This window comes from Apostichopus japonicus, chromosome 2, assembly GCF_037975245.1.
Source record: "Apostichopus japonicus isolate 1M-3 chromosome 2, ASM3797524v1, whole genome shotgun sequence".
In the NCBI taxonomy this organism is placed as follows: Eukaryota; Metazoa; Echinodermata; class Holothuroidea; order Aspidochirotida; family Stichopodidae; genus Apostichopus; species Apostichopus japonicus.
In genome coordinates this window covers 16,409,097-16,424,340 of record NC_092562.1, presented here as the reverse complement: position 1 = coordinate 16,424,340, position 15,244 = coordinate 16,409,097, and the positions used below count along the sequence as shown (strand labels likewise).

Below are 15,244 nucleotides of genomic sequence, written 5' to 3'. Positions count from 1 at the left end.
AAAACAGAACGAAATGACCAGAACTACAGTGCGTTCAAGTTAGAACTACTAGCAATCTCCTGGGCAGTAACTCAAAAGTTCAAGTCATATTTACTCGGCGCTGAATTTGTTATTTATACAGACCATAAACCCCTACAGTTCCTAGCTACAGCAGACCTCGGAGCCATTGAACAGAGATGGGTAGCAAGACTTGCGAATTTCCACTATAAGATTGCGTACAAACCAGGCAGAGAAAATACCAATGCTGATGCACTGCCCCGTATGACTCAGACTCAAGAAGCCCCTTGTAGTACACCAGACGATGAGATTATCTACAACCTTCAGCAGCATACAGATTGCTTTCTTCCTTTGGCAGAGCAGGAAACAACCAATCAGGAACCTCCACCAAGCATTAATGACGACTTTAGGAACAGACAAGACCTAGATCCAGCAATAGCCGAAGTGAAGAGATATGTCCGTTCTGGGATGCGTCCAACATACAATGGTGACTCGACAGAGGTGTCATTGTTACTCAAACAGTGGACCAGCCTAAAGATACTTGATGGGTGTCTCTATAGAGAGATCCTGAGAAGTGGTCACCAAGACCCAGTAAAGCAGTTTGTGGTGCCGTCCAGTTTGAAAATCAGAGTTCTCCAGGGTTTACACGACCAAGCAGGACATTTTGGAGCCACCAGAACACTGGCACTTATTCAAGAGCGCTTTTACTGGCCCAACATGAGGAGTGATGTCCAGAAGTATTGTGCAGAATGCAAACGTTGCAATCTAGCTAAACCACCGACGACGACAACAAGAGCCCCACTAGCTAATATTAAGGTGTCAGCCCCCCTGGAACTTGTAGCTATTGACTTTCTAAAGCTTGATCGTTCTACAGATGGTTTTGAGAATGTCCTAGTCATCACTGACTACTTCACCAAATTAGCAGTCGCAGTCGCCACCAGAAATCAAACTGCAGTAACAACGGCAAGAGCCCTTTGGCAGCATTTCGTCACGAAATATGGTTGCCCAGCACGAATCCTGTCAGACCAAGGTGCCAACTTTGAATCCCGGTTAATTAAGGAACTTTGCCAAATGTATAACATTCACAAAAGCAGAACTACACCCTACCACCCAGCTGGAAATGGCTTATGTGAACGGTTCAACCGTACCCTTATAAACATGGTGCGTACATTGTCCGACGAAAAGAAGAAGCAGTGGCCTGCACATCTAGCAGAACTTACGTACCTTTATAATAATACCCAGCATTCCTCAACAAAGCAAACTCCCTTCTACTTAATGTTTGGTCGACATGGAAGGCTACCCATTGATCTAGAAATGGCGACACCTGAAGACAACCAGAGACCGATGTCATCTGACTGGGTTACTTTTCACTGGGAACGACTCCACCATGCCCATACACTTGCAGAGAAAGAAATGGAGAAGGCATCTGCTGTGCAAAAGAAACTTTACGATCGAAAGACGAAAGATCAACCCTTATCCAGAGGTGAGCGTGTCCTAGTAAAACGTCTTCATTTTGACGGCAGGCATAAAACAGTGGATTTTTGGAACCCAGAGCCACACATTGTCACAGGTCAACCCAACATACATCTACCGATCTACCGGGTGAAACCAGAATGTGGTGACGGCATGGAAAAGGTTCTCCACCGCAATGCTTTAAAACTTTGCCGTATTCCAGTAACTATGGAAGAGACAAACACACCTCCCCAGGACGATGCCCCTACAGGTACCAATAGTAGTCCGGTGACCCCACTACTTCGGATACCAATCCCACGACAGATACCCAACCGTACCAGCAGCTGTGATGATGAGGACAGCGTAGACCACCATAGTGCTGATGAAGACACAGACGCTTCCGATGGGCAGGAACCAACACACCCCCCTGTGCTCACCACATTTCCAGATACACCCGCCCTAGAATCAGTTAAAGTAGATCCCACCTTGTATCTCAGACGGTCACGTAGGACCAAAGGTTTACCTCCCGAGGAGTCATGTGTCAATAATATCATAAGTAATGATTTTTCACCCATTGTTATTTCTATGCAATGGTTAGAAGATGGCTTGAGTAAGGCTAGAGCATCTAATTTCTTCAAATAAGTTGTGTTATTGTGTATTCATTTGTATTTTTGTACCAAGACTTACCGGTCTTTGTGGTATGATCCTTGCCAGAGGATCCGATTGTTTTAGGAGATACTGTATTTTTTTCACATGTACAAGCTAGAAGTTGTTTGACTGTTGTCCTAGGAAGTTAGGAAACTGTGTTAGTTACAGCCTTCTAGCCTAACCAGGTTGGATATATACTTCACAAGTATATGCTGTATGTTTCCGTCATTTCTATTTTTTTTTAAAAATTTTTTTGTGGTTTTTGCTGCAAGAAGTTTTCATTTGGCAGTGTAAGCCAATATAAAGCGGGCGGGGATGTAAATAGCTCTATTTCTGTTTCTTGTTCTCCCCTTCCTAGTGGTTATGTAATAGGTATGCCTATACTCTTCCACAACCTGTGCTCATATTCCCCTGTATATTTAGTAGTGAGCCAGTGGCAACAGTACTTTCTTTGTTCTGCCAAAGTTGCTGGTTGCAGTAAACATCTTCTCTTCTTACTTTCTTTTCTTAGATAAGGGATGTTTTGTCTTAGTTGTTCAGTTATAGGATAGACATTTGTATGTAGATTAGCCTGTGTAATTAGCTCTGATTGGTTCTGAGTGTTACTCTTGGTATCTAGGGTGTGTATAGCCAATCAGAGGTGTTAAGAGGGTCACATGTTGTTACCCTGTGGTTTAGGTGCTTCCTCCAAGGTGTTTTAGGAGAGAGAGGCAGTTGAGTTCTCAGCCAGTCAACAGGGCATGTGTATATATTAGCCACCCTTGATATCATAGTCTGTACATTACAGTATACATATATATAAAAATAGTTAGAGAAGTTGTCTTTCTTGTGCGTAAAGAATACATATTTATCTACATTCATATAACTTTTGCTGTCCGAGGAATTAATTGTCTATAATTGATTTGCTGTACGCTTGTAAACATTATTTCATCGTTTTTATTGGATTCAATGGAACTGAGAGCTGTGTTCTACTGTAGCTGCTAGTTGCCATTTTGTATTTACATATCTTTTACTGGGACTTCACCTACTCTTTAACCTATCTTTTACCGGGACTTCACCTACTCTTTAACCTATCTTTTACCGGGACTTCACCTACTCTTTAACCTATCTTTTACCGGGACTTCACCTACTCTTTTACGTGGACGTCACCTAGTCTTCTACCTACTGTCTCTTGTACCTGGACTTTACCTACTCTCCTTGGGAAGAACATTTCTTTGAATATATATATTTTATTGGAGTATTCCTGGAACTCTCCCTCGTATCTATATCCACTGGAGTATATTCACGGAACTCTTACCTCTCACCTTCTATTTCGTAATTTCCTGCTATCGGACATTCATTTATTAAACCTTGCATCACCGTGCCTACCAGTTATTCTACTACATTGCCGTGCCGTGTTGCTGGACTATACAGACCCGCCCGCCAGATAAGCTCTATCTCTTTTTTTATTAATGTGCACATACATGTATTAGTCTTGTGGCCACTTGACACCCCTAGTTGTTTATATCAATATCTCTAGTTTTCATTGTTAATAATTGTGTAACAGTAAAGAGTACTTTCCCAAGATTCTTTATGTTGCACACATGTGTGACCGAGCAATATAACTATTTTCTATACCTAACAGCCAGTCTTATTCTTGTTTTTAGCCTGTTGTATTTGTTATACAGTGGTCAGTTGTCCTCACACATCGTGACCACTAGGGGGATTCCCAATAATCTTGTTGTACAGCTAGCTGCTGACAAGAACCCCATATCCCGCAACTCTTACATGTAGATTCGAAGAAAGATGCTTGGGAGATAATTCGATACTTGTAAATTAATTACTCGAGTACAAAATTCACCAGTAAGCATGTATGAAAATGAGAACTCTTAAATCAAACTGGACAACAGTACTCATACAGTCAAATCAGATAACTTGGCAAAAATATCGGAAACTATATGAACAGCAAAGAACTGACTTGAAGGTGCAAGTGGGCGGTGTCCTGGAAGTCAGTATTGTCCAGGTAGATAGGACAATGCATGGGTATAGGGCTGGAGACGGATAATAAAATTGCGAAATAAATATTATCGAAGCTTGAAAAGCGCAAAGAACTTTTCAACTAGATACAGTTACAACCCTGAGGTCACTGGAAACCTGCCCTAGCCACACCACAATAAAAAATTAAAAAATTAAAAATTAAAATAAATAATTCTGTGTTATATTTATTACAAGTTTGACATTTAGTGTATTTTACATATATGCTTTAACATACATCACACATGAATACTGCACACTATTGCATGTTTAAACTACATCGGGTTTGGAACACAGTTACACACTGCATCAAGTTACGAAATAGTCAGCATACAGTATTGTAAATGTATTCAACAGGTTATGACTATAGTCTTCGACAGTAGCAGACGACTCCTCATCCTATTCTGAGAGATGACTGCTCAGCTCATTAAGTTTTAATACTTTGGGGACAATAAACAATTAGAAAACATCTTCAAATTGAAACAATCAATCGCAATCTCTTGGGTTGAAACTTGAAGAGAAGTGTAACCATGGCAACGTACGGCAGCTTTCACCAGAGTGGCCCACAGTGAGCAAGGCGGTTGTTGCAATAAAAGCTCTTTCCATGATTTCAATTTACGTGTCATTTGTATGGAGTATTAAAAGGCAACTTTTGGAGAACTTTTGTCGTTATTATTAATTGTGCATGGACCGTAGATCATTTTTAATGGCAAATCCCATAAAAGAAATACATACATACTTAAAATATAGTACTTACTAGCATGTTAAAGCAGAATTTGTTTTGCTAAATTGGTATCATTTCAAGACTATCATAAAAACAAGTCTTTCCTAGATGGAGATCATAATTGCCAATTTTTCACATTCATTTAAAATAATGAAAAAAATGTAAAAAGAATTAAAAAAAAGGGGAAGAAATGGTACCTAGATTTGCTTTTTGCATACACAATATTTTTTTAGTACATGTGAGAAAGTAAAAATGTCCAATTCCCCCAAGGCAAAATTAAATTATGAATTTACTTGCAAATTAATTTTGTTGTTATGATCAAGGATTGTGTCTTTGAATGGATGACTTTAGACTCTTGATATATGTAATAGTACTCTTTTCAAGATATATATATTTACCTTTAAATTTTGTCCTCTATATCTCTGGATTTCTCCTTGAAGGCTTAATTTATGATGACTTCTGCTCTTCAGCGAAGGCCTAAATATTAATTTGTATGATCCATTGTTTCATAAATGCTAAAAAATATTTTGTCAAAAAAGTTGAAAAATTCTGAATATATAGTTTTTCATTTGTTGAACTCTTAACCCTTGCCTTTTTTGTTCTTCTGGGTGTTTTTTTTTGGTACAGTATAATAATTTCAAATAACATTTATCCTCACCAAACTCAACTCAAACAGGCTACATTAGGCATACAACAAAATTTCAAACTTGCAATTCAATTTATTTCATTTAATAATGTCAATCATGTAATAAACCGATTTAACATGGTGGTGAGAACATCAATAATTATCAACAACAATAATTTTGAAATAGACCGTATTAAATCACATAAAGTTTAACATACAGTTGATTGATGAAGAGACTTCTAAGAAATTCTAACAATAAAAACTTTTAGAGTACGTATTTTTCAAAGAACAAGAAAAACAAGCAAATATAAAAAATGGGGGGGGGGGAATGAAATGAGGAAAACTAACACTAACAAAAACTAAGAATGCAAAGGAGACTCCCAGTCCACCATGTAAATAAACGCATTCTTGGGTAAAAAAACAAAAAATGTTAGAAATGCTAACAGAGAAGCATAGAGCATTGTAACAACTTTAGCCATGGTATGCACATATTTCACTCTGGTCACTCAAAGAATCCACATCTTAAGGCCTTTGAAAGTTCAGATACAAATGCAAAGGACATATTTCACTCGGGTCACTCAAAGAATCCACATCTTAAGGCCTTTGAAAGTTCTGATACAGATGCAAAGGACATATTTCGCTCTGGTCACTCAAAGAATCCAGATCTTAAGGCCTTTGAAAGTTCTGATACAAATGCAAAGGACATATTTCACTCCGGTCACTCAAAGAATCCAGGTCTTAAGGCCTTTGAAACTGATACAATGCTGAGTGGAATGCAAAGGACTTATCAGGAATGCTGAGAGAGTCGCTGAAATCGAGGAGTATTTTTTAGATTTTATGTCCAGGCTCTATCTTGTTGGGATTACTTCTATTACAAAGTATCTAATGTTGTGATTGTGTATGTACTGTAGAGCATATTAACAAAATTGAGACAAAAGAGAAAAGAGGTTAAAGCACTAAGGCAGAGGCTCATAACCCATTGCAAAATTAGAACATTTGATGACAATCAATTGGACACTGTAGTACTGTAGCAATAAGGTCTGCGCTGTCTTAAACAGTTACTTTGTGCAATGTATATGCTGATAGTACCCTGTATGTACAGACTACATGTGTGTACAGGTACCCTTACATAAGACTGAACACACTAGTCCAAAATCTTCATTTTTATAGGGCTTATTTTGGTTTACATCTTTTCCCAGTCAATGTTCAATTGTTCATTTACTTTGAGCCAGGTTTTGTGAGATTGAGCAGAGTTGGATTACCCCCCCACAACAGCGAAAGTTGGTTTCAAAATATTTCGGTCAACAGTCGTTGAAGTTGAAGTATTTATTTTACTCTTAGTTCACAGTCAGATAACATGTCCAGAGCTTGACATTCTATAAAAGTCTGACCAGATGAACTTGGAATCTAGATCAGCATACCATAAACCTTTTTTTTTATTTATTTTTTTTGCCATTTCATTCTAAAGTGTTTACTTTATGTCTGAGAATACACTGTCAATAATAAGAGATAAGAGTTAATATGCTGATAAAGATCAATATTTAAACTAAAACAATGTTAAAATGTTGAATACCAGTTGAGTACGTGACAATTAGCAGTAACTTCAAGGCAACACTGATAAAACCTTAGCACAAGAATCATTGAAAGACTTAACTCTATTGAAGTTAATTTGCAGGTCTATTTCTACACTAGTATTGTGGTAAATTAATATTAGCTAATAGTCTAATACATTAATTAACACTAATTAACATTAGTCAAGTATGAGTATATCATAAAAGCATAGATGTCACTCCTTACCCAAAGACCAAAGAGTAGGAACAGTCCTGATGCATTGAGAAAGTAAAGGCATTCTTTATTTACGGTCAAATTGAATTGAAAATCTAGTATTTGGGGGGAAATGAATATTAACTAATTACGCTATTTTTTATATTTTTTATAAGTATATACTGTATTTCAATGTAGAATGTAATATATGACAAACATGTACTGTATACATATTCTGCATTCTCAGAACCAAGACTCACCAATTATCCACATCTTCGCTCACAAAGCAAAGTAAATATATGTGAAGGATACAGTATATATATATATATAAAGCAAAGCATGCATTCTCTCAGAAATGGAATATTCCTTCGGACATACACAGTACCCTTAAATTTACGCCGGTGACGGTAAGATGACGCGGAGAACTGCACACGAGTGGAAATTCTTTTTTGACCAGATTTCCTTACCTAGACTAAGCATTATAATACTACTTATTACCAGCAAATATTATTCGTCTGCTCTCATAAGCATATAATAAAATGATGTGTGCTGTAATTCAGGCAAATGCCAGTGAGAACTTCATTTATCTATAACTGGTAGATTCTTTTACAGCAAATTTGCATTTCATAGCTACAGTCTGCATTCACCACAAGAAACAAAGTTTACATGCCAGTGCCTTTCAATCATAAGATCCCGAGTTCGAGTCACTCCAAGATTAATGTATGTCGTCCAGTTACAGAGTTGTTGACAATTGACAATTCATAATCATGGACGTTAAAATATGAATCTAAGATACTGACTTCGGTCAGCTTGCGGCTTTGATAAGCCAGTTCTTCGCGAGTTCCTGCTTGCAGGAGGATCTAAAATAATATACATGCACACTGCCTGAAACTTCCATGCTCTGCCTCGAAATGATCCCCCCTATTGTATACCTTGACCCTCCCAGTCTTTATGGAAATTGTACTGTGGCATCAGTTTACAATTAAAATTGTGACTTGAAACTTTCTAAATGGAAGTTCTCTTCAGTACTTCATGATTATTTACGAGTTTGATATCATTGTTTACAACTTTGGAGGAAGTTCCCTCCTGGAGCGGTAAACTGATGATGTTAAGGAATGCACTGCACTTTGAAACTCAATATTATCATGTGGGTACTGTAGTTGTTGGAATTGACATACTATTATGGTTAAAAAAGGAACCAGGGCAAAATTCAGTTTCAAAATATTGTCAATTTGTGATACAGTGTGCTAAGAAAGCGTACAAACATGGCAGATTGCAACTAAAACAGGGAATTCTTTACAGAAATATGAAGCAAGTATTATGGTAACGTTACAAATATGAAAATCCCGACAAAGATTTCTGTCTGTTGCAGATGAAATTTGGAAGGGGAGCAAAGGGGAGCAAGCCAAGTTGTAAACAGAGTCATGGACAGGGTATGAAAATCCTAGAATCCAATGGAAGTTAATCAAAAAAACTTGCATACTTGCTAATTAGCGGTCAGTTATAAAAGAACTTAAGGGGCGATCTTACTGTACTTTAGGCAAAGCTCAAGTTGGTTTGATAAAATTGGTAAAAAGGTGAGTTTATGGTGTATGACAACATTATAAAGCATAGTTAAAGCAAACACGCACTTCTGCAATCCTTCGGAACATAATCATTCTCTACGATACAAAATCTTAAAAGTTATATATATCATTATACACTGGGGAAGGGGGAGGGGGGGTGGGAAGTTCACACAAAATCTTAAAATACAAATCATATAAAAGGTACAACTTGATTGGAAAGTACTGTCACCCTTTCCACTGAAGATGCTATAGAACAACAACTTGGCAAAGTTGCAGAAGGCAAAAAAGTAGGCTGATGTCAAACTCATGAAAACAAAATATTCAAGTTGGAAGTTGAAAACTTTTCCACAAAACTCACAATATTTTCTTTACTTATTTACAGCAATAGTAGTGAAAGTTCAAACACATGTAGTGCAGGTGCTATGTTTTTGATATTACGACAAGGAATCCCTCAGCTTCCTGATTACAAACACAGTTTTACAGTTCTACCCATACTCTCCAGAAAATATGGGAAAGACATGGGAAAAGAAGGACTATACTAGCTTGATAGATTCCCACATGGGGCAGTCAAATGCAAAATATATCTCAGCAAACTGGCAAAAAAATATACACATCCTTACGAAACAGATAATGCTTATATATAAAATTTACAAGTCTGGAGAGAGGAAAGGAAAATTAGAGGAAGAATTAGCTAATTAATATAAAGTAAAGATGCTAACCAACGATCAAATACCTAAAATATTTCAGTTTTAAATGCCACACAACTTGTGGTAGTGGTACTATTTTACTTCAAATTCAACCTTCCTTCGATACCCTCTGCCCCATCAGAACAAGCAAAATGATATCTAGGCCAAATTCTTTAAGGGTACAGTACAGTCCTAACGTTACGATAATTTAGCAATCACTCCACTGCAGCTAGCCCTTAGAAGCATATGACTTTGGAGTGGCTATTTTTCTGTTATTCATTTAATTGCAAAGTTTTGAGCATTGCGATCAAGACATACGAGTTATGCGGCACATGTCTGAAGTAAGAATGGTAAACTTGCATGAAATTCCAGCTCAAAATTTCCCCTGCCTAATGTAGCATAACTTAAGCCCTGAAAGTGGTTAACCTCTTCTTTTTACTGTGCGACCAAGTTGGAAACAACTAGTACTAGCCTATTTGTACTATATACTATTTTCTATAGTACTAGTAGTAGTAGGCCTAATCGGATTAGCCCAGTAATACTAATTAAGTTTTAATTTAATACTCCCATGTATTTGTTATGGTACTAACAGTACTGGAGGTTTTGTTCGGCCCAAGTTCTTACTGCTAGACATAGGCTAGGCAGGAAAGATATGCTCGTGTTTGGAACTTTTTCAGTTTATGACAGTGACCTCTATTATTATTAATAATAGTTCTAGGTTAGTAAGTCTCGTTTGGACGTCCGTGGCAAGCCGAACAAGTTAGGTCTAGGCCTACGTTACAACTATACAAGGCTACGTAACTAGTATAACTAATGTCATGTTACAATACATCGTTGTTACTTGACTATGTTAGACAAAGAGCTAGCCTTACACCATTTTTACGTTTAAAAAAATGGTTTACCTATCGTGGTAACTTGAATGTACCTTTCACGATCACTCACCGGAAGAATTGAGTTGCCAAAGGAAAGGATTTTTGGTTATGACGACTTGGATGTCTTCTGCTACCACGGAGTGCTGTCCTTACGATTTGCAGTTTCACTACACAATGTTGTAATCGCACGTGTGTATTACATATAACTGGGAAACCGGTATTTCTGCACGTCTCGACAGTTAAATTACAACGAGTTAGTGCACTATGGAACATTCTATTAATAATGGGGATGTTTGATATGGCTTTACATAACTGTATCGCCTATTTCTTCCTTTTTGTCATATTTAGGACTTAATTCGTAAATAAGAGTATGTTTATCTTAATTAAATTTAAAATGTAATACTTAAGGTTCGACATATTTTTAAATACTACTGATTAAGAGAAGAAAAAAAACTTTGTTCCCTTCGTAAATAATATTGAGGAAGAAGGAAGAATGGACATTATGTAACATTCCGATAATCGGTTAAAACATGCCCCCGTCCGAGATGCTAGACTGATGAGGTGGGGGTACGGGTGGGGATCAGTTTCATAGAAAGTCCGCATGACAACGTCAAAGTAGGAACGCATAAGATCAATGATGGTGTTCAATAGGTTTACCACATCAAGTTCAATCTCATGACTACTTGTCTCCCCATCCACGGCAAGTATATTACAATGTTGCACGTTTTAATTTTGTACGGTTTGTTTCCCATATTAAAGTGGTGAAGTTTGATAATCGAGCTACAAGACGGACATAGTGCAGTGGCGGAGCGTCCATATAGCAGTGGCGGCGGAACCGGGGGGCTTGGGGGGGCTCAGCCCCCCCCAATGAAAAAGTTGAGGGGGCAAATGCATGATAAGCCCCCCCCCCCCCCAATATTTACCAAGGCTCCGAAACGTGCATCTGCCCATTTTTCAATGCATACTTGTCGATCTGTCCGATGCACACGTATACTATATAGGTGTAATAATTTTAGTAATTGCTGGGGGACCCTCGGCCCGTCCCCTGGCTATAGACCACATTGTCACCCCAACCGCGTCTTCACGCCCCGTGAAAAGTGGAAGCAGTGAGTGTGAGTACCAGTAAGCGTAACACAACTTCGTCTTAGGCCAATGACTTGCCTCATTTCAGCCAGTTCTCCAACATCCCCTTACTTAGGTGCGGAGCGTCCATATATACAGTCAGGGGGCGGATGCCCCCCCCCCCCCGACAGACTCAAATGGACTGCTGGCGCCCTTTTCAGCTTTTCAATATACTTTTTACTTATTCGCTATTATTGACTATTTTATTGCGCTCTCATATACCTATTGACATTTGTCATATTCTGTTGGTGTAATTTTCCGACAAAATGGCGACGACACCTATTTATTCTCCGTTTATCTGCAAATTAGCAAGGCCCGGAAAGGGTCATTTCCTGCAATCTAGGGAGTATCTTTACTCAAAATTTTTCTGTACGCTCCGCGCCAACCTGTGGTGGCGCTCCGCTTAGATAGTGTCGAAAGCGCCCCTACAGACCATTCTTGCCCCCCCCCCGACCAATACCCCTAGCTCCGCCACTGCCCTTACTACACTCAAAAACGTCTTTGCGAGTACACTACGAGTATAATAGCTACTCTCTTAAAACACCATCGAATATACAAATTACAATGTTTTTACAGACTTTTACGTGCAATCTGAGAAATTGCAGACTTGAGACCCATATTTTAGGGCTAGGTATTCGCAGCATAAAACACACGGAAAGTGCCGTTTCCGGCCATCTGGGGGTTTGAAATAACCCAAAATTTTCTTGTACGCTCCGCGCCAACCGATGGTGGCGCTCCGCTTAGATAGTCTCCACACATTAGCCCCCCCAATAATTTTTCCGTTCCGCCGCGCCTGCCATATAGTCAGGGGCGGATGCCCCCCCCCCCCTGACGGACTCAAATGGACTGCTGGCGCCCTTTTCAGCTCTTTACCACTTTTTACTTATTCGCAATTATTGACTTTTTTATTGCGCACACATCTACTTATTGACATTTGTCACACTTTGTTGATGTAATTTGGCGATGACACCTATTTATTCTTCGTTTATCTGCAAATTAGCCAGGCCCGGAAACGGTCATTTCCGGCGATCTAGGGAGTATCTTTACTCAAAAAAATTCTGCGCCAACCAGTGGTGGCGCTCCGCTTAGATAGTGTCGAAAGCGCCCTATACAGACCATTCTCGTCCCTCCTGACCAATACCCCTAGCTCCGCCACTGACATAGTGGATAATTTCGTGTTACTTTTGAACAACTTCGTCTGACATATTGCATACATAGTTTTCATTTAAAATTTAAGGATTTATTTAAACTGAATTTAAGTCTTAATATGTTATAGTTCAAAATAAAAAGAAACATTTGAGTGCAAGTTATGTATCTCTAAGCTATGTTTTGTTATCAAGATATTCACCTATAGAATATGCTCATTTCAGGCTACAATAATAATGACGTCATCGGTTTCTCTTTTATATAGTGTCTTGATTGATTGATTGATTGACTGATTGATACCAAAATTCAGATTAAAAGAGTAACCTACCCCCCCCCCCACCCCACCCCTACCTCGCTCCCCTACTCGCCACCTTGATCACTTTCACCAGCTGTGTCACGGTCTACAATAGGTCTTCACTCCAATACATACTATGCTCAAACCATCCTATATCCTATCATATACCATAAATATGAATGTCAATAACTGGGCTTTTCGGGATCATTTTAATTAAGGAGCCAATGAGGGATTACACAGTACTCATCCGGCAAATCTATTACGTAATTCGGACAACTCGCACTTTTTACGTAAACGAGCACGTAGGCCTATAGGTTATTGATTTGAAGTGAAGCAGAACGGATCAAGTTGACTGGTTTCATGCCCAGTTTCTATCTTAGGCGACATTAAAAGAACGTACATGAAGCCCGTATTGTTCGGCATGAATACGGTGTCTTGCGTAATAAAGATTGTTCAGTGTGGGAGATATTATTTCAAAACTCATGGACTATACCAATCTGTTGATGTAGTAATATCACAGTTAAACTACGACATGAATGTCCTTCCTGTCCTTTGTTTTTATAATCACATAGTTTCATGTTAAAAGTAAACAGTATAGCCACTTGCTATTGTCGATCCCGTCGCTCATAACTACAAACTACAACTTTACTGACGATGAAATGTATCCTGGCATTAAAACCAAAAATAAACCAAAAGCAACAACAAAAACAAAAACAGCACAAAGGGCGAGATCTAAGTACATGATTTTGCCACTAGTTTGAGCACATTACCCCCCCCCCCACCACCCCCCCACACACACACACATTTCACCATGGCAAAATTGAAGTTATTTTTCGAAAACTTTAAATAATTTCGATCCATAAAGACCGAACTCTCGAACCTTCTGTAGCCTATTAAGAGGAGTGAGATACGCTACAATTTTCTGTCTGCATGTATTCTTCTTTTCATGCGAAGTCACAAGGGCGTAGGAACCGGGGGCTGGGGCGCCAGCCCCCCCCCAGTGAAAAATATGGAGGGGCGGAAGTATCATTCCGCCCCCCCCCCCCCGCTTCGCAAGTCAGAAAACCCCTTTTTTTCATTTCTCAATAAATGATAAAAATCTCATTCGGAGCACCAAATTGCATCTAAGGCCAGGTGAAAATGCAAAATTATTTACAAAATTGAAGGGGTGTTGAAGTGTGCTGTATTGCACCAAATTGCATCTGAGGCCACCTGGAAATGCAACAAAAATACAGACCCCTCCCCCAGGCCGGCCATCAGTCTTCAGCCCCCCCCCCCACACTCAAAAGTACCTTCCTACGCCACTGCGAAGTCACATACCCTGGCAAATTATTTAAGCCAAGGAAGGTGCCTAACAGCAATATGACTCGAATAAACCATTTAGATATGTTAGCAAATAGGATTTACTAATGGTGTGAAGAGGATTAATGGATCTACATCACGGTGGTAAAAGTTTGTCAATTGAAGTCATTCTGCACCATTTTCGACTTTCACCGCGAGCAGCTTTGTAAATTTGTTTACCGTATAAGTAAAGAGACTTGTTTTACAAGTTATGAAAGCCGTTGTGTCTCACATAGCTAGAAACCTGAAATTAAATACAATTCATTCATTCATTGATTTGTGCATAAAACCATCAAATTTTGTCGGTTAAAAGATGTATACCACCACGGGAAATAGGTGTATTACCAGATATCAAAATTGTGTCAACCATGATGAATTGAATATCACAAGTCGTGTAACGCAATGAACCAGTGAATTCAGAAAGTATAACTAGAGGACGCTATTCCGGTTCGTAATCGAGATTATATTGTGGTTTTCACTTTGGTCGAGACAAAAGTAGTTAACACTGTATGTATGTATGTATGTAGGTATATGTGATCTTCCCGCAAGCAGGAACTCGCGAAAGAAGCCATGGAGGCTTATAGACTCGCAAGCTGACCGATGCCAATCTCTCGGCACACATCCATTTAACGTCCATGTCGGGAAGTTGTTATTGAACAACACCCTTGCCAGACGACACACATTGCTGTCGGCGGGGAATCGAACCGGGGATTTCATGACTGGGAGACGCCGGCGTTAACCACTAGGCTATACACTCCGCCGTTGATACACTGAAAAGTTATTCGTCTATCAAGCTTCATTGAACGGGGATTGTTAACATGAACCGCAAGGAAGTATTGGGAAGAGGTCAATTAATTAATTGAGAAGAATCTCCCTTACTAGACGCAAATTCTAGTGGAATGCCTATCTAATGTCCCACAAATTGTGAATACTATTATATTATACGCCATATTTTGAAACTATCATAGAATTTTAAGAAAGGATCACCAATGTC

The 15,244-nt window shown here is 38.9% G+C and overlaps 1 protein-coding gene across 3 annotated transcripts in view; it reads right to left on the bottom strand.

Moving 5' to 3' along the window:
- LOC139979975 (peroxiredoxin-like) overlaps nucleotides 1-10,575 on the bottom strand; it is a 44,811-nt gene extending 34,236 nt beyond the window's left edge. Inside the window, exon 1 of one of the 3 annotated variants that reach the window (XM_071991270.1) lies at nucleotides 10,417-10,575. The gene's annotated coding sequence lies outside the window, so the exon portion shown is untranslated. Of the gene's footprint in view, nucleotides 1-10,376 lie in introns of all 3 variants that reach the window. The other 2 variants (XM_071991289.1, XM_071991279.1) reach the window with 2 other exon arrangements.
- Nucleotides 10,576-15,244: the final 4,669 nt, after the last annotated feature.